The 23372-nt window shown below is 38.9% G+C and overlaps 1 protein-coding gene across 2 annotated transcripts in view; it reads left to right on the forward strand.

The window, feature by feature from the left end:
• LOC108631670 (uncharacterized) overlaps positions 1 to 23372 on the forward strand; it is a 176800-nt gene that overhangs the window by 42952 nt on the left and 110476 nt on the right. The window contains exon 3 of one of the 2 annotated variants that reach the window (XM_018035776.2): positions 10974 to 11050. The gene's annotated coding sequence lies outside the window, so the exon portion shown is untranslated. Of the gene's footprint in view, positions 1 to 10973; positions 11051 to 21012; positions 21289 to 23372 lie in introns of those variants that run through there. The other variant, XM_026818973.1, reaches the window with a different exon arrangement.

The following is a 23372-nucleotide window of genomic DNA, read 5'->3' on the forward strand; positions in this document are numbered from 1 at the left end:
TGTTCAAGCAAATGTTGGGATGTAATTGCGATAGGAAATTACGTATAACGGGGAATTGTTTCTTCGGGATACATCGTCGAATTTATGACGCAGCTGTTTATTATCCTCGCAGTTTTTAAGTCGGATTTAAATAATCGCGTTGCATTCTTCCATTAAAAAAATTGAGATGCTTACAACGATAAATGTTGGATTTCCGAGTTATTACATTGCAGAGGAATTAAATCTTAGCTTCCGCTAATTGAAAGATTGAATTAAACGAACGTAAAATGAAACTGTGAATTTAATCATTCTGCTGGCATGTTCTTATAATTTTCTCAATATTTACGCAAATGACAATTATTTACATTTTCGACGTGCAACGACAACGTTGGGAACGTTTAGTCACGAGTATACGACTAAAGAATGTTCATTTCATCAGACTGTTTAGTTTGAATTCATTGATTAACGACGCGCAAGCTTTCCACGTGGTGAACGTTAACGACTCCGTTTCCCGTTGCCGAGGAAATACGAGCACCGGCTGGGGGAATTACGAGGGCATTATCAAGGCTAACCAAGATCAAACGTCGACGCGATGCGCGACGATCACGGAACGTTAGACGTACGTATTGCAAGTAGCGCGTCACGCTTCGCCCTCGGCGCCAGTCCACATAATTTTCCCATCTATGTAGGTCGATCTCGATCGCATCGACAATAGCTCGACTCGAACCGGATGCCGGACGTGCGCATTCGACACATGAAATTAGTTCTGACATGCTGACTAGACAAGATACTATATAGAAATTTCAGATAATTTTACTCCAATAAATGCATCATGGTTCACTTCTCCTCTTGAAAGAAAATATCCTTACCCACATTCATTTAACGGTTAAAGTTAAATTACTGGGCGAAAAGAATTATTATCCTACGTAATACAGTATTTATTGACTTTATTCGAAAATCTTAGCGAAATTAATTTTGGCAAGATTCGAGACCTTTTAGTTTATTCCAATGGACATCTCTTTTTTTTTTATAAAGAACTACGAAATCGATGACCGGAACTTGTCGGAAATTCGTGGCCGATTGTTCTCGCACGTGATGGTGACTCAGCGTCCCTGCGTCGCAACAATCGACACCCTTCGGATGACTAGCTCCAGCCGCAAAGCTTTAAAATCCAATTGGATTTATAAGCTGGGCGCGGGTTAAGCCCGCGATAACCCCACGCACACGTGAACGCGAACGGGGTAGGTGTAGGTAGTGTAGTTTGCTTGGAAAGCATGCAGCTGTTTGACGTTGTTGGATTAACGGGACGCTGGATACACGCGTTCTAGTTTCCAGAGGGGAAACGAATCACTGTGTGCGAGAACAAACGCAGGAGAGAAAAGCTGCCGTCGCGTCGGCGTCGCCTCCTACGCATTTTCCATCCGACAGTTAATTTGACAGTTGCTGCTGGAACTTCGTCCTGGGACATGTCTTTTTTCTTTTCTACATAATCTGGCAAATGATTTTTCTATGTATTACATATTATACTCTTTTTATGAATGAAAATGTTATAAAGATTGACGTACAGTAACGTCTAGATATTGCGTGCTATAAACAATATACGAAAACCGATTTTGTACTTTCTAAAAAATGCAGTTCAGATCTCATTTAAAAAAAGATTAATTTTTTTATTATGAATCTCTTAAATTGTCTCCGATCTTTTATATAATTTGTCAAAAACTAAGTAACAAATCGGAGGAATTATGGCCAGATCAATCGATTGAATTGATCGTTCGTCGAATCGGCGACTGTTGCCAGGAGATAGTAACTTGTCGATTAGCGATCGCGATAATCCTATCCGCACACACACACACACGGACGCGCTGATGGGAGCCAATTATTCGCGACATTGACGGAGTATTGCACGATCAAGATCTAACTTGATAGGGTTTACTGCGTTATCATTGCATTGCTGTGTGGTAGGCTATCTCAAAAATCTTTCTAATTGTTATTAGTAGTGAGATTAAGATTATTTTAATCTAGAAATTCATGTCAACTATCGATAATAATATATGTCATTAGAGATTGTAGATCAAAGTGATACTGTTTAATTGGCTAATTTCTGGAGTGACTGATTATGAAGGATAGTAGGCATACTCATGTTTAATAAGACATTAAGGTGAAGCCTATCGGCTAGTGTAATTGCGAGTCAATCAACCAGTAATTATATCCGCCTTGATGCGTTCATTGATGTTGACATAACGAGCTTGCGTATAAGTTGCTATTCTCGATGGAATGAATTCATCACAAGATTCGAAGTATAAACTTTCAGTTTGAAGTCTCAAATATGTGAACGATACGTATCTGACTTGCAAACTTTTAATTTGAATTTTAGAATATAACTTTGAATATTCCAAGCTACGAATATTCAGACGTTTGAATTTTCCAAGTTATCAATGTGCGAATGTCGGAATCTAAAATCGCAAGATCGTAGAGAATTGTTAAAATAATGTTACTTGAAGCAATAAGACATCTGTTTAATTAAAACGAGTTTAAACAGGAGATTTTATCATTTTACTACTTTCCACTATCTTCTTCACGGAGATTTTCTGATTTGTCTATAATTGGATTTGCAATTGATACATCCTTGTTCGCGTTAACTTTGTGTTCAAAGTTTTAATTCTTACCGTTGTTTTATGTCACGACAAATTGGAGAAATTCGCAGAATCTTCCATCTCGTATTTCAGATCAGAGGATAATTGTAACGTCGCGAACTTAAAAATCCCGTTTCGTGATTTATATGCTTAACGTGAAAATAACAAGAGTTTCGCCTAATTAATAATCTGTGCATGTTTAGACTTGATACGCTTACGCGTCCATTTTTTGCGCTAGCCGGTTGTAAACCGATTAGTCGCGTGTACCGTATCGAAGGCACAGCGTTTGAAGAAAGGATCATGTCGAAAGCAGCAATGCACTTCTTTGAAACATCCACTAGCTTTGGAAGGGCGAAATACTGTCGTGCGCTCTTAATTATAAATTAAAACGTACAGTTTTAATTAAAAAGCTGTCTATTCACAAACTTGATAAAAAGCGAAGTAAAATTAAAATTCCCTTGCCACGAATTTCTGAAGTAACTTTAGTCATTTCTGTGAAACTTCATAAATGTCATTATATAATGAAATTAACTTGTTTATCTCTTTCTAAATGTTTTATGAAGTTCTGTAATACTCCGTGCCCATATAACTTTACGTGACATCGACAATAGTAAAGAATTCTTCTTTCCAATTTTTTTCTTGCAATGTATAGCCAACCGAAAACTGATCGAATTTTGTTGCAAATATTTTTTTGTCAGATTATCGCAAGTACTTAAAAAATCGTGAAAAGTGTTACGTGGGACACCTTGTATATGTATTATATTGTATTATTTAATATGCGTTCCAGTAAATATTGTATGAATTATCTTCTTATCTTGAACATGGGGAGCCGATCGGTATCTTAAATCTGCCGAAACTCTCGTCGAATTTCCATACTCTCACGTATCTCACGGGAGTGGCAATAATAGATGTCTGTTTCGCGTTTAATCGTTTCAAGCAGTACGCAGCGTGGCAGAAGGAAGTTGCAGGCGTCTAGGCGTCTGTGCATTTCATAGCGCAATGCCATGCAACACGGGGGAGCGTCCATGTAACAAGCATTGTTCGTCCGTTCGCGTAACACAATGGGTACGAGCCAGGTGGTACTTCATTCATCCGCTTACAATTACACGAAATTAATGGAAACGAAAATCGGGGATCCGATGTGCGCTGCACGCAGCCGGGAAGGTGTGTTCAATGAATGAAACGTTCGTTGTTTCATTGTTTGGATCGCGGGCGAACAGGTCCGCCCTCTGTGAACTTGATTAATCGAAACGGCGTGTGGCACCGCGTAGTATTATTTGCAAGCAGCAACACGGTGCTCGTCAAATATTTGACGGGTTTATTCGATTAACATGGACGTAACGAAAAACGACGAAGTGAACGCCGCGAGGATTCTCCTTTGTGCGCCGTTTTCGCACGAATCTTCCCTTTCTTTACCTTTTTTTTTTAATCTACGTTCAGCATCGATCGCGAAACCCTCTTTTATATCTTTTTTTCTCCTCTACTCGATGGCCATTCTCCATCGACGAGGTTTTAATACGGGCTCATGAATGGCTAACCTCTGACTTCTGCGGTATTCGTTTTTTTTACGAAACAGTCGAACGGAAATTGCGGGCACACCCGCGGAGAGATTAATTCCCGGTGAAGAAACTGCTAGGAAAATGTGCACCTTTTTGCCTGCGTAATAAATGGTTGACCATACTAAATGGGGATAAGCAAAAACTGCACGTGGTTCATCTGGAACGCTCGTACCTGATGAATTTGATTTTTTTTTTAAACCGACTGTATGACTTGAAGTCGCTGGAATGGATAGTATAGAAATTTTTCAGTAATGAATATTCTGAGTCAATGAAAAGTGGCTACCTGTGAATCACGAGTGATTCAACGTTCAGTCAAAATTTTGCACGTCATCTTTAGCAAGAAGTATCATTAAAAATTATCCAGTACGCACTGAGTTAATGACAGTCTGACAAAAGTACATTTTTGTGCTTTAAAATACAAAGCATGCGAAGGTTTATTGTTAAAACGTGGAAGCAGCATGTCAATATTGCCTGGTGCGTCTAAATTATCTTACATAGTGGAAGGACGAGGTCTCGTCGTCGGATCATTGATACTATTACGAGGTGAACGTTATCGTCATCGTAACTCGGTTGTATACATCCACGCGCATACTCGGTGTACGGGATTGGATAGCATCAATCCTGAATTGGTCGTGGTAGCGGGACAACGGTTTTAGTCATCTCCAGATTTGATCCCCGGTATCCGGCCTCCGTACAGGGCACGTCAAAGCTGTCGAACATAGGTCGACAAACACGTGAACTCGCCCCCTTCCACGTATTGTGGTGACGTTAGAACGGATCAAAGCGAAACCTCGTGATCCTTGTCCTCTACCCTCAATTGCTTCATCTTCACTTCATTCCATAACGAAAAATAAGCATACATGCAAATGGAATTGTACAAAGAGTTTCAATCGTCTTCGTGCAGTTACACACGTCGCCCATTCGATATTTTGTTTTATATTAATTAAATGATCAACTTCATGGCAATTAAGTGATTGCGGATTTTGTCGATAGACTTCCTAAAATCCGCAATCTTAGTTGCCAACCCAATAGTCTAAAGTTCATTTGTCACTCCGATGGAATTAATGCACGTATCATATTCATCAAATTAATTCCCAATCGATATAAAGGAAAGCTTTCTTGAAAGTTGGTGATTCGAATAGCACTGGCTGTAAAGCGGGCATACCGAGAGAAATTTTCCTGTCGTTTGGCACGGGATTCGCGTCCGGGATCAGTCTATCCGCGAGCGAAACGGCTCTGGTTGTTTAGAAATTCCCATTATGGGGCGGTCGCGAAATGCGTTAGAGGAAATATCGTCTCGTCCTCACGGAGACCGTGGCAATAATACAGATTCGCTCTTACCAATCCCATTCGGCGTCACGATGCAGAAGAATAACGTAAATTTAATGATACCTAGCATGCAAACAATTCTACGCTATTTTCCTGCACAGCCGAATCGACAGTTTTTTCCTATCAGGGAAACTACTTACTGATTTTCTTCGCAATTGGAAAGTACAGATATCAACTTATACTTTTATCGTACCTATTAACAATTATATGCAGTAGACATTTGTTATATTTAAGTTAATACCAATTAAAGAACTCTACGACAAATTTTTATGTCTATTATCCCACGTGGCCTGAACGGAAGGTCTTCAAAAAACGGTCTGGCACGGAACGTTTTAAGCAATAATTAACTTGTGAATTGAATAATTGCATACGTTGGAAATTTGACTCCTGTTTCAACTAAATATAATAACATCTTCCGTCGCTGTTTAAGATGACCTGTTAACCATGCTTCATTCCTAAGCCAGACGCTTATCAAGCGCATCGCGTGCAGGTTGGGCGCATCGTCGTTTCCGCGTGTGCGACGATGACGACTGGAATGGATCCGAGATAACCTTCTCGTGATGCATGCCATTGGCGGAACGGTGCAGCGCGAGAAATGGCAGCCAGAAATTGCTTCTCTGGCAGTATCATGGTGCCCATTTATTGGAAAAATTTTCGCTACGTGTGTGTCCTCGGAACGCGACGAATTTCTCACCGAATGTCTTTCATCTATTCGATTTTTATTGCGATATTGATTTCTCCGACAGGATACATAGTTAACAACTACCGTCTTATGATCGTTTTCGAAGGCTTTCCTCTTTAATATTGATGTTTCACATAAAACTGTACACCATAAACTTTTGTTATTGGTAACAGACAGATTTGTATTTGAGCTTCGAAGAAGAATTGTAGATAGCAGAAATTTAATATATGAAATAACAAGGCAATTGAAAGCTAATTTTTGATCGTCTAAAATCACATGAGAACTAATTTTCGATTAAAGAACAACTTTCGAAAATTAATGTTTGAACAGGAACTAGTTCTTTAACGATACTGCTTTTGAAACAAGAATTGCTAGGGACAGATGAATATATAATATATTTTATAGAAGAATTGAAATCTTTAGGACGAGAAAGAAATATTGGCAAAGTTTGGGGACGAATCGATTCTCAGTAACTTATATATAAGGCACCGTGGTCAACGTCGGCGACGAAATTGGAAACGGACCAAAGAAACGTCACATTTTCGCAGAACACTGATTGGTCTTCGCAAATTGCTTCCCCAACATTTCTATGTTCCATTTATTAAAAAATTCGATTGTCTACCAGTTGCTCTGTTCGAAGTTATTAAAATAATTTAATTAATTCCTCTGTTGGTTCTCGTTTTGTTTAACAAATATAAATTTTATAAATGTTGTATACCATGAATTAAAAATCGAAGGAATAATCAAACAATACGTATATTAGCTCTTTGCATTTTAATGATAAATTTCATATTTTATTTTCGTTAAATTTTTTCAATTTCAAATGTCAGGTAGAGTTCCTGAAATGACTCGTCTTATTGACGTTCTTTTTTAAATAGGACGCATGACTGCCTATAGTCTTTTCTTACAATTGAATCAGAAATCAGTGCAATAAAATTTCTTTAGAGTTGCTTATCGGAAAGCAGACTTTCAACAGTTTCCTGTTTCGAAGAACAAGAGTCCGTCTTCTCTCGGAATGGAGCAAAAGGACAAGTGTTTGTTACACATAGAAGTGTACGTAACAGCGCAGCGTCCCAATCTTCAAGAAGCTACAGTTTAAATTTTCTTCGAGCTTCCTCGTTGCTTAGTCCCCCATTGGGAAAGGTGGATTATTACTTAACCTTAGCATAGGTAATCGTTTGCATTCAACGAGTTTACGCAAACACTCCGTAGCTCAACATTAATTATTTAGTTTATTATTTGCGTTGAAGTAAGGATGAAAACTACGAATTCGTTCTCGCGATAAAGTATTCTTACTTCGTAAATCCTCTTTTTTATTTTGTTCTTCATTAGCCATACTTCTAACGCCACGGTCGTGTAGGTTGAATATACGGGTAACTTTATCCGAGCTAAAATAGTGGACAAGCGGGATTAGGAAAACTTGCACAGGTTTCGAGATTTCCTCCAATCTACTTTTCCTTATAATTTCTTGTAATAAAAAGTAATAATCTGGTTTATTAAAGTATAGAACCTTGTTTATAAAATTATTTTCAATATATTAAATTTCGTTCAAACGAAATTAACTTCCATTTCCTCTTTAAAGAGACGAAGTTTAAATAAATTCGCTCGAATTATTAATTCTGTGTGAACCGTTTAATTCGTTATTATTAGATAAATATTATATACGAATATTCTAAATTATTACATCTTCAATTTAGTTTCTAATAATAAATGGTGAGACACATCAACGTTTGATTTCCCACTTGGAAAATACAAACCTCAGAAACAAACGATGTATCTAACTTAATAAATATAATTGATGATGATTCTTTGTTTTCTTACGTATATGCAGTTTCCCAGCAAAGTTCTCGCATTAACACCTCATGAAAAAACGTCATGAATGCGAGAAATAATCGACATCGATTTCTATGAGTATCCCCAAACGTGCTCTGGATAATTATTGCTCGGTCCTGTTATCTGTTACAAGCTGCCACATTGAACGATAATAAGTGTGTGGGCGGAAAAATTTCGAGATAATGCGTGCGTACGTACATATTTATCTGACGGTACCTTAACAACCGATTATCGTTATTAACCTCTGCTGTTATTGGCAGCTATTAGGTCCCCGAGGATCATTTTTGGCTCCTCTTTCCATGCATTCGCGATTCGTTCGGTTGATCAATTGCACGATAATTGGTCTCTATGTTTAATCTTTTATGAGCCTTGCAATTTTGAAATGTATAAAGCTTTCATACGAATGCATTCACTTCGTTTAGTATAATTTTCGTTGAAAAAAAAAAACTAAAATTCACCGAATGAACATCGGTATACGAAACTTTGCTAATTATTTCGCTTCAATTTCAGTTGTGAATAATTCTAATAAGCATTTGGAATTGATTAATTGCCTGTTTGCGATGCAACGCGAAGTAATTACTTCCACACGCGGGTTTCCGTGATGACGTAAACGACGCGTGAATTCGAAGTTTCCATGAGGCAAGCCACCGTGGGCTACAAAGGGAGCGTTTATGATATGCTTGGACTTTAATGGAGAACTTGCGAAAGGCAAATATCGGTCCCTCCGGCGAACGATCTGATAACAAGCGGAACTGTCCGCTCTGAGTTTCATGTCAATTTTATTCTGGTTGCATAAACCAAAGATGCAAAATTTTTAATTTAACTGCCAGGGTACTGTTGGTAGGATTGTGAAATAGTATAAAATTACTAATACGAATTAGAGGTGCAAGAGTAGATTGAGGAAGTTGAAGATCTAGACTGTTGTTAAAGCTTTAGAAGGATTTTCTGTTGATAAAATTCTTGAAATTGATAATTCTTTCATTCTTGTTTAAATGCTTGAGTGTCTGACTTTCTTTCGAGTATTCTCGTTTCTTATAAAGAGAACCGATGTACATATACAAACTACTATTTAATATTCACGAGTGAACACTATCACTCTAAACGACTTGCTCGCTTTTAAGATTACTCTCGGGATGAAACGGCAGCCGGTGACCGGTTAATTTCGGCACGCAACTTCGTTTAGCCTTGTATCAAAATTCTCTCCCTCTGACGAGGGCCGCCCTCCGGCTGCTTCAATTTGCTGCAGACTTCAATTCCGGCCCACGCGTTTAGTATTCAGCATCGGCGAACTAAATTTGGTGCGCCGCGCTACGGGCCCGGCCCACAGAGACTCGTCCGTCTATTTCACACCGCCAATAAGTCACGGAAACACTTTGGAGAAATTGTCTTTCCTTCCCGACCGGTATGCGTTCATCTTCGTTCCGCGACCCAGGATTGCGGCTTCTTACGAGGCACTTGGATACCTTGCTTTGCGTTTAAGCAGAGATTAAATTTACGCGCAGAAAGGTTTGAACGTCTGGCGTAGAACGTGATCAGAATTGTATAACGGTGCCTTAGACACTTGTTATTAATGTTTATTGCGCGCTATATTTTGGAATAAAAAGAATGAATTATTCTGGAACATTTCGACGGCAATAAAAAAGCAATTGCGTGCACGATTCAATTTCTTTTGTTACACCGTGGAGAATATAAAAATACTATATAGTAGAAGAGTGGGCGTATAACCCTGCCATTCGATCAGCCATTCGCGGTGAACACTATCGTCGAAAATACCCTTGGCTGTCGAACAAGAAGAAAATGGCCCCGTTGACGGTGCCCATTGAACGCTGACGAGATAAAGCCCAGGAAAGCAGATTCCGCGTGGTATCTTTACGTAAGGGCTTAAATCTGGTCGACTAGATAGCTCCATTGTGCATCGGAAAATTGCAACGGCCACGCCATTAACCAATGCGCTCGCGAGGTAATTGCCATTTTCTAAGCCCCGGGCACGATCCTTGTTTTCCTCTGCTATCTGTACCAACGATTATGCCGCTTTCGCGTCGATTCGCGAACACCTTGTCCTCCCCTCCCGCGCCACTGTCGCGGGAACTCCCCTAATTGAGATTTTATCGACAGATAAGCTGGACGGATTTTCACCCGGGGTCTCGTCGACGTTTCGTTCGTGTTAATTACGGTGCGGATTGCAATCTGACTCGGCAATGCATAATACGGATTCCGTTTATCAATGTTCCATTTGAATTTCAAAATCCTAGCAAAGTTATAGTAGAAATTATTCCACAACTTCTGCTTATCTAAGAATTTATTTCGTGACATGAAACAAAAGAATGATAGGAATTTGAGTCTCGGGGAGTCCACATTGTTCTCAAGTGAAACTGTCCACAACAGTTAACAAGGTTTTTGAAATCGATGGGCTGTTAAGATTCGAGAGGGCCAGTCCTTTTTTAACGAATCCGAGGATGAAATAAAATCGAGTACGATGCGGTAAATTGCGATCACGTTTGCTCGGTGACGCGCGACCCGCGCGCTCGTCGGAAACCCATAGGACACGCCGCAGCAGCGGCTATAATTGAGATTTTATCGGGCCGTTAAACGCTACGAAGTTCTCGTGCAACACGTGCCAAAGTTTGAACGGCGCCGCGTCGCTTCAACGGTTCTTTGAACATACCCGCGCGTTTCACCGATTTTTAATTGTCGCCTAACTAACCCGTGACGTAGTAACGGATGACGTGCTGTTATGAACTTTTGCAAACAAGGCAACCATCCCGTTTACAAATAAATAAATAAATCAGATTATAGATTTTTTGTTAGACTCTTGATAATCGGCACATTTTCGTATGTTTCATGCATTCTTTATATTTCCTCTATATAAATGCATAAATTCGGTCATCTACTTACAATTTTTGTATTGTATGTATGTACTTTCTTCGTAACTAATACGTACACATTTTCCTATTATAGATTAGTGGACGCAGGGATTTCAACGAACTGCGCGATGATTACTACGCCGGGCTTTTTCAGACAGCGACGAAAAATCGGTGAGTGAAATCTTTTACCGTAAGTTGAGTGAGACCTGCTTTGACGGAACAGAAGGATAATTTTGTAAAAGATTAACTGCTTTTTTCAATTCTAATTTTATTTACAACCCGTTCACGTCTTATACATTATGGTATTTTCACAATTCAACATGATGAGAGTAATTAAACTTAATTGTTTAAGAAAAATAGGAACATTTTGAAGAAGTTATACNAAACTTCACTTTTTTACTTGAATGTTATTCGACACATGAATTATTTGATCAGGAATAATATTAATAAGTTGATAAAATGGTTGCTACAAACGAACTGCATTGAATGCCAAGGCATTTGTGGATACATGGAAAAATATATTGAGTTTACATCTAAAAAGTCCAAGAATACGTAATATGATAACGGAACGTATCAGTAAACCAAACTGCAATAGTTAGTTCGATGCTTCCATTTTTGAAGCAAGAAGTAATTGAATATGACACGGGCATCTCATCGATTTTTCATACAACGTCGACGTATAATTAAGCATTTCTCTTGAATTAGTACGACTTATAAATACAGTCTCTCTCGACGTCGTTAAATTGTACGTATTAAATATAAACACTGTCTCGTCTCTGAGACTGAATTACCGTACCGGAAACAATACTTTCTACTCTAATAATCTTGATGAACGTAGTAAGAATATTATAGTGCCTTTCTCTTTCATGTTCATTCTTTATCTTTAATCATACCAACTAATCAAGTGATGGAGAATCCTACTTACTCATTTTCATCTCGTGATTCATTTCGTGTAATTGAAATTTATCCGTTCTCTTTTACCGGAAGTTGAGTGAGACCTGCTTTGACGGAACAGAAGGATAATTTTGTAAAAGATTAACTGCTTTTTTCAATTCTAATTTTATTTACAACCCGTTCACGTCTTATACATTATGGTATTTTCACAATTCAACATGATGAGAGTAATTAAACTTAATTGTTTAAGAAAAATAGGAACATTTTGAAGAAGTTATACAATCGACGATTTTAGTTTATTCCATATAAAAAATTGTTATGTACCATCTGAGATTTACCAATATTCGTAGGCCATACAATAAAAATGGAACGGAGTGTATAATTAGTGAAGTTACTGTTTATAACAAAGTGTATTGAGCTTATACGAATAATGCTTAGCATCTCTCCTGGAATTTCCCTATATTTCTATAAACATCGTTGAGTGCTTGATTCGTTTTACGCACAAGTATTCTTCATTAACAACTTTGTCAACAGTTACGTCATTGAACGAAGCACATGGTTTTCAGTTTGGATGAATTCGCGTTCGGCACATGCTTATTTGCAGAACCCGTGTACATGTTTAGCTTCTTCGATCGACCAACTATCGACACGGGTTGTTCAATAATATTCCGATGTTTCTCGAGCCATTGTAAACGTTTGCAGCAACATGAATCAACAAGACGGAAAAGAAAAAATCATGGTTGTTTGTCGTGACTCGGCAGACGGTTTCGTCAACAGCTGAGTCAATAGTAGAAAATTGTTGCATTTTTAATTAGATAGCCTCGTAAACATAAATAACGAGAACGAAGTTTTATTTCTTTATTTATTTATTTATTTGTGAAGTTACATTAAGAATGAAGTGTTTAATGATTACTAAAAAACTAAATAGATAATACATAATTCATATTAAGTAAATTAATGTAGATTAAATTACAAGTAATCAAGTAGTTTGATCTATGTGAGAAACTCTAATACTTCATTTATCATTCAAATTAGTATTCACCTTCACTTTGATCTTACAATTTGTTCTTTTATGAACGAATCTTGGACAGCTTAGAAGGATGTATCTTCTGCTCATCGTTGGTTCACAAAATTGCGTGAAGTTTCGTTTCTGATTTCTTCACAATAAGGAACGCTAGCTGCCTCTCGAACTCATTACTAGGAATCCATATTAGTTCTTCCTTTATTTTTAAGATTCATCACAATTTCTTGCATTTATTACATAGAATAGATCCTGAGATCCTTTGCTTATAATTTCTATGACACTATTTAAGACGATGAAGATAGTATAGTCGATAGGAATTGCTTTTTAAGATAAATTAAAACGTTTTTAATGGACTGAATTTTAGAGATAAAATTTGTTACATGATTATGGCTTGAAGAGTGGATTCTCTCACTCGAGGCCGAGTGGTTAAAAGAGATTAAATCTGTTTAAGTTGGGCGGTGTGTAATATACGTAATACCGATGTTTGTACAACGAAGACTGGTGCGGGTATGTTCTATACACCGACTAGCAGCTGTGAATTTCTGCAGTTCTCAAGGCTGTACTTTATCAACCGTGCCACGTATAACTCGATAAACCGAGACCCTAACTCGAATCCTTGGCTGTTAGAATTATCTATGTATATAAGCAAATGACCTACGAGATAACTCGATATTATGGAAAATTCTATATTTGGTCGTCGCACCTCTGCAAATCATTGTACAGATATATTTTACGCTTTCGACTGATCGCTAATTAGAATCTCAGTACTATTAAAAGCGATGACTACAAAGAGCTAACCGCGTGTAAAATTCAGGGGCCTAATGGAATTCAAATATTCATCCGTAGGCAACAAAACGGACTCCGAGTCCATTAGTTGAACAAGAATTTTCTACTCGTTTCGTATTTAATCGAGAAGACACGGGTGCATCGGTGCGGCAATTCCGCCGCAGAACTCTGAGGTTATTCCCTTATCGGCTACGAGAAAATGTAATTTCGCGTGAATAAATATTAGCAGACGGCTGAGACTCTTCTTTTTCCCACCCACTGCTCCTTGATTTTTGATACGAGACTACCGCCAAGAGGTATTGAATGTACAAGGCAACTCGAAATAAACGTACGGAATTTAATTGAAAAATTTCATTATCAACGAGGGAGTAACTACCACCACTATCGGATGTAATCGTCGACCATCTTTTAAGGCCAACTAATTCATACGATCACTTGCAAAACTTGAATCACTTGATTAACGTAAAAGTGTAGGAAATGCTTCTTAGAACGGATACAGATCCCTCTTTACCCTATTTCGATTAATAATAAAGATGATTTCCAAATTAAAAGTTAATAGTGATTGTACTTTCTCCGTTTCCGCACTCGCGCTATGTTTATTTAATAATCAACTGAGGTTATACATTTCATTTGATAGCTGCGTAATGAATCAACGGCTCGTTTGTTTTCTCGCCACTTGTGATTTTCCCCAAATATTTTATTCTGGAAAATAGAAACATGCCATGAAACAAAGATCGCCACTTACCTAACTATTGCTAATTGCAACATATGAAATATAATACCAATTTATCTTCAGTTGAAAACATATCAAAGTGGGTTCGCATGCATCCACCGAAAATTTCGGTTGTACAGTTATGACGTACACATTCGTATATTGAAGCAGCTGTTTCAAAGGCAATTTATTTCAAGTATCCGTACAATCGACGACGCGAGAATATCGAGGATCCATCTTGCCCACAATTCATGATAAAATATTCAAAAGAAAATGTGGAGCAGTGGTGAAACATACGAATAGCGATGAAAGAACTGGCTCAGTTTCAGACATTGTAGTTATACCAGGTCGAACTTTTATCCTTTGGCAATGCTTTCGACTTCGCCGAAGGATACGCCTTTTTCGTGTCTGTCCATAGCCGGACTTAATTCACTGGTCGTTCGCGCACGTTGCGCAGGCATAATTCGCCCCTCGTAGAAGGCACGCCTTTTCGCGATTAATATCGAACAGACCTTCGCGACGTTGCACTGTTTATATGTTCCTTATAATCGCTTCACCGTCTTTCAACACTGATTACCGGCATCATCATCGAGTACGGAAAACTTCATTAACTAGATGGAACTTATTCTTTATGAGACGTATAATTTCGAAATCTCGGCGACATTGAGATTTAGCTACCGTCATGAGAAGTTAGTCCGCGATCAAGCACTAATTTTTTATCAGTCCACAAAATAAATCGTTCTTCTAAATATATGTCAACAGTTAATTGTTTGAAATCATTCCTGAGATAAACATCGACGATTCAAGATCGTATTTAATGTGCGTGAAATTGTTGATAGCACAAAGGTCTATAGATTACAGTTTTATTATGGTAAAAATAAATATTGAAGTAAAAAGCCTTCTAAAATTGTTAAAAACCAGTTCCCGGTATAAGCCGGAGACGTAACGCGCAAAAACATTCCTTCCACGTAGACGCTTTATTAAAAGTCGTGCGACAAAAAGCCCTGATCCTTGCTATCGAAGGATTGTGTTTACGGCTCGTTGAACTGCGGCTCTGAGTTCAAGAAAAATTCTATCTCTTTGAACTTATCTCACCGCGTAGCTGTGTTTCTCGTCCTCTGCTCAGTTCTACGTTCGACCATGAAAAGAACGTTGTTCCTTAGGATGCTCTGCTACCACGTTTCCAGGATTGTTGAGCGAAATGGTTTTACTCCTTTGGGCGAAATATCCAGGAACTTCGCAGCAGGGACATTAACACGTATCAAAACAGACCTTTTCTCATCCGGGGCGATTGCTTGCTCTTGTGATAAAGGCTGTCTCATTCTTGTCTTTATACTTTTGCTTTGTCCTCTGTTCTTGGCAAGCTTAATCTCTTTGTGTCTGCGGATGTAATGGACCGAGTCTTTTGTTACGGAGTCTTCGAAACTTCTTTGAAACATTGTGATATTTTTTTAAAACATCAATCTATTTATATTTTACATTAACCATTAAGAACTGAAACTGCATTTATTAAGTTTTTCTGTACACAGGATTTATCCTTTAGTCATTAATTTCATTATAAATCCTGGCAAATGTACAGTGGAATTTGCCAAACTAGATGGATAAATGTAATGATCTTCATCGTATAATGAATTCATAGACAGCATGTTTCGGTGAAGTAATAAAATAACAAGTTATACTGCACGTACTTTTTATTACCTCGCTCTGTATATACGGACACGTATCTCCATCAATAAAAAATATTAAGTAAAAATATATTTTGCAATAAAGAGAAAATCAATATTGATCGTGAAATTGGCAGAGTGTTACAAATTTGTAGAGGACGCGTCGGTGGCGCGGGTAACGCGTTGGACGTGTCGCGTTTGCGAAACACAAGGCCCGGAATCGAGATTGAAACGATGTACCTAACCGCGGCCGCTGTCGATCGCGAAACAATGCGTTTTACTGATATTTAGTTACGCGCTGTCAACGCCAGCCGTTACACGGAGAACACACGATAACCCTGCGTTGAGAGCAGATTACAGGAAATTGGCTAGTTACTATTGCGCGCGAACCTCGTTACCAACGAATTTGTTTATGTAAATCGCGGTCAAAGATCGATTCACTCGAGCTTTTATTTTAACATTTAATCATTCATGTTTAATCATGTAATCCTTTGATTCTACTCCGCGAACCTTCAACACGTTTAAATTTATTATGTCATATATTATTAGCTTTATGTTCATAAATTGTATGCATTTTTCTGTAGGTGTCGTCTTATCTTGACATACTTGTCGTTCTTAGCATGTAACGTTTTTAATTAAAATCGAGCAGTTTACATAAAAAAGTATAAGTATATCAGGAATACTACCAGCATTGATAAAAACTTTCGAATAATAGTTTCGCGGTAATCGTAGAAACTGACAAATGGGACGAATCAAATTCAACCGATCTCCGTCTTCGTCTTGAATTTTTCAGACATTCAAGTGATGGGAAGGGTGGCTAATTGAAACGGGGTAATTTGCAAAACCATGTGGTTGCGTGTCCCACCAGAATTACATGGATTATGCAACCGTAGGTACACGTAACGATCGCACGGTAACGAAGATACGTTCCAAATCTGATTGCGGCTATTATTTGGTCAAAGCTGGTTGGTAACCGATCTTGTATATCCTCCGTGTTTCCCATATTCGCTTCCCTTGTAACCGCGTCCCTCATCTGTCTAACCAATAGCGGATGTCACTCGTTGTACCTCATCACTTAATAGAAAGTATCAGGTTGATGCACATGAAATGTCATCAAACATGGCAGACGTCCTTTCTGTAGTATATCGTGTATTTCATTCAAATAATTTATCGATTACTTTCGCACATTGCTAAATGGCTAAATAATTTCCATATCAGAAACGCATTGCATCATAAATGTAATCGAAGATTCATTACCGAAAACACTAGACAGTGAAACCTACAATGTAACAAAATATGATAGTGTCAAAAGATTATTTGGATTAATCTTCTGAAACATCAAACTGTAAAAAGAAAATGATATTTTATACGCAGCAAAAGAAATGACGTGTAAGTATCCAGAAAATTGTAAAATGTAATACTGTGAGCCGTGGAGTCTTTGCGCGCCCCTGCAGCGTCATTATAACAATGCTCGCGGCTTTTAAAAGCATTTTCCTTTCTTTTTTGATTTAAGTGGAAGTGCATTTTCTTTTTTATGGAGGCATTTAGGAAGGAGGGGACGTTATAAAATGTTTCACACTTAGCGCATTTATGTTACGGTGGGTGTAACCAGCGGAAATTCTTGTGAGTTGGAAGATTCGTGAACTGAGAGATTTAATGTCGCACGTGATGCGTGTAATTCTTCGAGTATTTTATAGACTAATGGAACTTGGTGACGTGGTGCCAGGTCAGAAACAAGAATTTCGTTTCTGAATTTCCTCACTTTATCTATCCACCGCTGCTTCGCACCCACCATTGAATGAGATAGAGAGAGAGAAATTCTCGTAGAAGATCTACGTCACCCTTTCACCCGAACAGTCAGTATCTCTCTATAGAACGGTCCTGGCACCGACCATTCGAACTGGAGCGAAGTCGAAATTCATCTAAAGCCGGTCTCTTTCGATCGGGAAGATTTATGTCCGTAAAAATGCGCCGCGCTCTGCTGTGCTTCCAGTCCCGTGAGTCGGTGAAAATTTGCGTGCGCCACCGACCCGTAGGGATGAGACCTCGCCGTCACGCCAGTAAATAATAAGGATTCGCGATCCGCGCGCGTCTTCGGATATTCGGCAATTTGGGCTAATGCCAGTTCGCGTTTCATATCTGGGAAAGGTGGTTGCGTGTCGACGCGGCCGACTCATAAATCTTCACGGGAGAACCTAATATTCTCCTTACGATTTCATGAAAGCCTCGGCGACGCCGACCGGAAAACCATGGGAAATAATCATTTGTCCATTTTACGAAGCTGTTACGAATATATTCTCCCGTCTCGTCCATAGTTTGGGCCGATAGCGCGATGAATGAGAGAATGATTTTTTTTTTATGATCATTTCTATCTGCTTCATTGTAATTTTCTTCTACTTTTTCATTTATTACAGTATTGGGTGTGCACAAACATACACAGTTTGTTACATAGATTTACTTAAATCTAATTTATCGTTCCTCGGCAATTTCCTCCAAGTATCCCTTTCAGAAAAAGGACGACGTGGCCTGGTTTTGGTAACTGAAATCGAGGTACGGGTTTTCTGGTCTCTAAAACAGCCCCGTTGGGTGGGGACTCGTTCTTGATCTGTCTTTTTTTATTTCCACAAGATCCTCCAGTCGACGCTAATGAGATTTGCCGGCGTCTTAAATTGGCCCTCGCTTCGATTATCTCGCATTCGACCGCGGATCCAATTAGGACGATCAATAGCGGCTGCCGGGTACATAATTATAAATAAAGTTAACGGGAATGGGTCGGTCGAGTTCTTTTCTACGTACATACTCGTACTCCTCGACTCGAGCATTTTTATGGATTCGATTCGTTAGCCGAATTTCCTTCCGTATCGATCTATTAGATCTCGAGCACGTGAATTTCGGCTAGCCACTTTGGGATATTGAAACCCGAGGCAAGAAACGTCGCGAATGTTCGAATCGCTTACTGTAGGTATTTGAACTCTGCAGGAAAATGGAGTTTCCAAATCGAGGATCTTCTTGAATTAAAACGCTCTAAAGTATACTGATCTCCAAGAGCCACGATTAATTTAAGTTCTTGTTTTTTCCCTCTTCCTCGCGAACTTTTTAACTTCTCGTTTTCTTGGATCAATAAATTGTCTTTCGCCGAGAAAAAGTTTTTCCCGTTAGTCAACCCCCACATCGGTGTGAAATGGAACACCGTTTGTGTAAGCTCTGCAATATAGGATGACGTGATACGATCTTCAATATGCTTGTTCTTTCAAATCGAACTTCTTTCATATAAATGACTAAATGAAATTTTAATTACAAAAAATAGATAGATACCTCTAAACTTTGTTCTACTGTTTCGTAAAAATTAGGAGAAGGTGAAGAATAGAACAACGTTTGTGTAAGTTTTACAGTATAGGATAATTGATACATTTTTTAAAACTTAACGTTATGAATGTTTAACTTACAAATAGAATGAACACAGACTGCATGCACAAAAAAAGGTCAGCAGTTGCAACGTTGATATAAAATAAATTTACCGAAGGTTCGCGGCTGATTTTTTTAACGCAGAAATACTTCCAGCCCATTAGGGTCGACGCTCGTAAATAACGTCATGTTGATATCACGCCTGGGACTACACATAATTTTATAGGTTGCACGATAAATAACAGTCGCTTGTCGATTCCATTATGCGAACAATAAATCGCTGCCCGTTGATCTGTGATCATTTACGAAAACTCGAGCTGAAATCTTCTGTCGTGCAACAATATCTGCTCGACACGACTCAACTCGGTTCGACCCGGGGGATTCTGCTAAAAGTGGCGCCCGTCCGAGGCAATCCATCTTAAGAATAGCTGACAGACAGGTATTGCTTCTTGTGACTGCGACTAAGTACAAACCAGATCGCCAATAACGAATAATCTTCGAATTCAAAGTTTTAGAAGTAGTAGAAATTCGAAGGGATTGGTGATTCGATCTTTTTCAGTATTCTTTGAGAATTTACAATTTCATCACGTTGCCCTAATAACCTGGAGATTTGCTTCTAAAAATTGTCCAATCCCTGAGAAGCTCTCTGAAAGCCCTACATACGTAGACTTCATAAAAGTTGAACTATAGTACAGTACAGAGTCTGATTAGAAGTTCCAAGGCAGTCTGAAGATTAGTCATCAGCTAAAAGTGAAGTTTAGAAAGCTCGGCGACGTGGTACGTAGCAGCGTCGTTTATGCTGCATAAATAGGGACCTCGTGGAATTTGGTCGACAAAAAGGAACTAGTTTCTACAACGACCATCTAGGCTGCTGCTGCTGCTGCTGCTTTCAAGTTTAACTGCATTTCGCGCGAACTTGAAGGCGCCGGGCCCGGCCGTCTTCTCTCTAGAAAAGCACACCCGATCTTCCGGGGTGAGCCTGAAACATCTTGTACCATTTAACGTATCACGGCGCGCAAACATCCACATAGTCCGTCTTGAATAGGATTTATAAATGGAAGTCCTTTTGCATTATTCCCAGCGATAGTTGCATTCCCGTGAAAGTTTTCGAAGACGAGACATTTCAACAACTTTGTCTCTTCATGTTTAATATTGTCTCGACTCCTCTGGAATCTGTTATGGAAACGAATATATATTTCTCCAGAATAACTTAACTCAATTTCTCTAAACTAAATTGTATACATCATCTGTTTCCTGGCCTTTGTTTGTTTCGTTCAACGAGGCCATGATTTCTAGCATTCGTCTTAAAATGAGATCTATTTACCAGAATCAAACTATTTTTATATTAAACTTGCATCATTGGAATTCTTTCTAAAGGATCTATTATGACAACAAATCTGTACTGTAGAACCAGATCGACCCAATTCTAAAGGAATTTGATGTATTTCCTTTGATCGCAACTTGGATCAGCCGCAACTTCATTTAGACAAATTTTGGATTGGCAAGCGAAAAAGTAGAGCGTATCCCAGCGGGATGTGGGTCACGCGGAACCTATAAATAGGCTTAAGCGCAAAGCACACAACGCAGCTCCCGTTCCCTGTCGTTGTCTCTCAAGTACGCTACCCGTTTCTTCACTAGTCTGTGATCAAAGTTGCGGAGTGGCATCCACACCCCCGTCGAGTGGATACGTGCTGATCTGAACGGCTTAAAACGGGCTTCGCGTGTGGCATAAACGTTGAAGGTGCGAACTTAAGCTACCGGTTCGAAGGAACAAACGAGGATGGATTATATCCTTCTGAAGAATCATCGAACCAATGATGCGCTTCAAGATTCGACCCAAATAACCCGATCGATGGGTATTAACAAGTGGGACATCTCGTCTTTTCGTTCTTTACTGAAAGTCGTGGAATTTTAAAACCTATCGGTAAGAAACTATCTACTTCTTGATTTTTGGTCAGCTTATGAAATAAATCAGTTTTTTAACATTGTCCTTTTTGTCGTCGTGTATTTTTATACGTACACGTTCTAGTTTCAATTATTTAGATTATTCTTCTGAGCTTTAAATTGTCTTTCTGTCTCGTTGAATTCTTTACTTATTGTCAGATAGCGTTATTGCGAGGCACGATATCAAATTCGAAGTGACCGTAAAAAATCGGTGAAATTTTTATCGCGGTCGACACGCATTTGCGTAAAGCACTTCGCGTAGCTGAGAATATGAAGCTGTATCGTCAACTTTTACACCCCTTTGCGCGTATGGCTCCTTAAGATTATGGTAGTAAAGCGTTGAAGCGTCTTATATCCTATAGGCTTCTATCGACTGAAGATAATGCCAAAGATATATCGCAGCTACCAACCATGAAACTTGTAACACGTTCTCGAAACACGGGACCTCGTGATTTATTCCTAAAACGTTCTACTACAAATTTCGCGTTTACACACTTTGAAAATTTATCTAAATTCCTATCACGCGTGAAGCAATTTACACCCACTAGCGTAAACCATTGACATTAACATAAATCTGTTCCGCGGCGTTAACGTAAATCGTATCAGGCGATTTCTATAAAATTTGTATAATACAAATTTCGCAGGAGCTTGTTCCCCTTGGACTCTGCGTATTTACATAAATCCTCGTTACCGTACGTGTATAGTAATTTACCGCATCGTTTGTCGCGCAGCTATCGACGTTAGCATAAATCTCCTTGAGAATTCGTTGGATGTCTGAGGCAAAGCAATGCGTACACCGATTTTCAAGCGGATTCGAAGAGTCAGGAGACGGTGGAGATTGAAGTAGCATTATAAAATGGGACGCGACATTTTCCACGCACCGGAGAACTCGTTATCGTCGCTTGAGCTCGAATTAGAATGGCTCTCGAGTGTCCTGACACGTTGCTGGCGCGTTTCACAAAGTGCTAGCGCGGCCTCAAACGAGAGAAGCTTGACGAAGAGAGAGAGAGAGAGAGAGAAAGAATGAGAGAGAGTGACAGGGAGGAAATAAACGTTTAACAGCTTCATAAACTATGACGGAATAATCAAGAAGGGCCAGACCGCAATCTGGCATCGTTAAGCGAAAACATTCAAAGGTTAACGGATTACGCGAATATGGCTTAGGATAATCGCCGAAATAACGATACGTCAGTATTCCGAATCGGCACTATTAGATTAGTACATATGAAACGTCTTTTGTTTCTGAAGTTTGCATTAACGCAGCACTCATTCGTTAACGTATTCGTTGTATAGCAAAATATCGATGAAAATTCATTTTCTCATAAGACTGTGTATAAGTCACAAATTTTAAACGTCATATTTCAGTTCATAAAGTGACATTATTCAGTTCAACTAAATAGGTTTCATCCCCAGCAATTTGTAACTGGAATCCTTAACAAATTTTATTTGCACAATAATTCCATTATTTCAGGAGCACAATTGCATTTCTCGACAAATTAATCCAAAGTTAAAGAATGGAGGCAACACCGGCAAGATATTTGTCTAATTCTCTACGAGTCGCTGAGCCAAGTTTGGCTTTTCGACAGGCTACAAAGACGTCCTGAACCTACTCGAGAGAGTAACCAGGAAAAACTTCTTCGAGGGTGTCTGGGTATATTATTATACTCGAGTCGCTTTTTTACTGTTAATCCATCTTATCGTATATACACATACGTATAAGAAAAAGCCACTCCGCGGTACGACAATTAATCAAAATTGAAGCGGAAAACCGGGAAAGCTTTCTTGCTGAAGAATTGAGTGACGAGGATAAGCGAAACTTGGCGAAGCCTCTCGCGAAGCTCGTGAAGCCTTTCAACGTCTCGCACCACCGAAACTCAGGTACTTCGAGACGACCTCATAAAAAGTATCCCCAGGGATAAAAAAAATCATCGATAAAGCCTCCATAAGTTGGATAACGGCCGTTGGCTGCTTGTATTCCGCTCTAAGTTAGATCAGCGTTTCGTTTACGGTCACTCGACTTTTTAACGATATCTTCCATGCCTATGAAAACGCTTTACGAGAATA

The sequence above is a fragment of the Ceratina calcarata genome, unplaced genomic scaffold, assembly GCF_001652005.2.
Source record: "Ceratina calcarata isolate Rehan_Ccalc_2016 unplaced genomic scaffold, ASM165200v1 scaffold92.2, whole genome shotgun sequence".
Lineage (NCBI taxonomy): Eukaryota > Metazoa > Arthropoda > Insecta > Hymenoptera > Apidae > Ceratina > Ceratina calcarata.